The sequence below is a fragment of the Gossypium arboreum genome, unplaced genomic scaffold (assembly GCF_025698485.1).
Source record: "Gossypium arboreum isolate Shixiya-1 unplaced genomic scaffold, ASM2569848v2 Contig00177, whole genome shotgun sequence".
NCBI classification, from domain to species: Eukaryota; Viridiplantae; Streptophyta; class Magnoliopsida; order Malvales; family Malvaceae; genus Gossypium; species Gossypium arboreum.
Window position 1 is genome coordinate 184,162 of NW_026440304.1, and position 2,021 is coordinate 186,182.

Here is a 2,021-nt window from a genome sequence, read left to right on the forward strand (position 1 = left end):
TCTGCCTCACTGTCGCCTTAAAAATCATATCTCGAGTTTCAAAACTCAGAAACTGATTCTGTAAATTTTCCCTGAATTTAGACTCATATATCCATCCATGGATTTATTTTTATAATTTTTGGTCGGGCCAATTGGTACAGTTTATTAGTAAAAGTCACCCATGTTACAGGGATCGACTGCTTTGACCTTCGTGCGTTACAACTTGAATATCTCCCTGTACAGGGCTTTAATACTGGTGGCGTTTGTTTCTAATCAAACTAGACTCAAAATGGAATCTTCACATATAAGGCATGACTTCTGATTATTTCTGGATAATTTATAGTAAATTTTTAAAGTCGCGACAGGGGACCCGGAAACCGTTCTGGCCCTGTCTGACAATAGCTTTAATATCTCTTAACATGTAACTCCTATGACCGTTTCGTTTCTTCCATATGAAACTAGACTCATAAAGGTTCATTTACATAACTTATTCACTATTTAATACCATTCCTACAAATTTTTGTGATTTTTCAAATCCACACCACTGCTGCTGCCAGCATCTGTTTTCAAGGTAACCATTACCTATTCCATGATTTCCACGATTCAATTGGCCCTTTTTGCATACATAGCACAAAGTGTGATCACGATTAACCATTCCAATGGCTAATCTTTTCAAACAATTCCATACCCCATAATGATCATCATACAAACGATTATAGAATCATACTAAAAACGTATATAAGCCATTTTCGCATGGCTATCCAAGCTTACACAAAACCGAAAGGTACATGACCTTCAACAATAGGGTAGTCCTATACATGCCATTTCAAAGTTCAACCAAAATTATACCAAAATGGAGGCTTTGATAGTGTAGATGACTTCGACTTTAATGATCCCGAATCCGATCGCTAACGAGCAAAATCTATAAAACAGAGAGCCAAAGCAACGGGGTAAGCATTTTTTTATGCTTAGTAAGTCTCAAGCAATAAAATCAGCTTTAACTAAAGCATTACATTCACATAGCCAAATGAATCATTTCATTAATACACATTCACATAATCATACTTACTTCACACTTCATCATTATACACTTTCACAAGATATCAACCAATTCAATAGCTGAAAACTCGTTAGTCGATTGAGCGAATGTTACTCAAACATATCGACTTTTCCAATGCACATATAAACATACCTTATTCTTTGGGCTTTTCGAGCGTACTAATTAAATTTATTACAGCAACCAACGCTCACCTCCAGCCCAAGCTTCTTCGGAATACAACCGGATATAACCACATGCACGAATGCCTTCGGGTCTTAGCCCGGATAGAACGACTTGCACAAATGCCTTCGGGTATTAGCCCGGATTTAACAACTTGCACGAATGCCTTCGGGTCTTAGCCCGGATGTAGTCACTAGCACAATTGCCTTCGGGTCTTAACCCGGATATAATTACTAGCATAAATGTCTTCGGGACTTAGCCCGGATATCATTCAATTGCTCATGCACACATATACATCAATAATCATTACACATCCATATTTCATTTTCGTTACTAAGGCTCAAACACAAACATATCACTAGCATAATCGCCTTCGGGACTTAGCCCGGGTATCATTCAAATACTCATACACTGTAACACCCCAAACCCGAGACCATCGCCGGTGTCGGACCCGAGGGGTTAACAAGCCAAGTTCACATGTTTTGCCCACCAATTTGACATTTCCAGTCAGGCTGGAAAACTGCGTCACTGTCGCCTTAAAAATCATATCTCGAGTTTCAAAACTCGGAAACTGGTTTCGTAAATTTTCCCTGAATTTAGACTCATATATCCATCCATGGATTTATTTCTAGGATTTTTAGTCGGGCCAATTGGTACAGTTTATTAGTTAAAGTTACCCATGTTACAGGGATCGACTGCTCTGACCTTCGCGCGGTATAACTTGAATATCTCTCTGTACAGGGCTTTAATGCTGGTGTCATTTGTTTCTAATGAAACTAGACTCAAAATGGAATCTGTACATATAAGGTATGTCTCCTAATTC

General features: G+C 38.5%; 1 long non-coding RNA gene across 1 annotated transcript; it reads right to left on the reverse strand.

The window, feature by feature from the left end:
• Positions 1 to 643: 643 nt before the first annotated feature.
• Positions 644 to 1,572, reverse strand: LOC128288272 (uncharacterized). The gene is made up of 2 exons (XR_008278701.1): positions 1,172 to 1,572; positions 644 to 901 (listed from the first exon to the last, which is right to left on the reverse strand). It is a non-coding gene; the product is annotated as an uncharacterized LOC128288272 (long non-coding RNA).
• Positions 1,573 to 2,021: the final 449 nt, after the last annotated feature.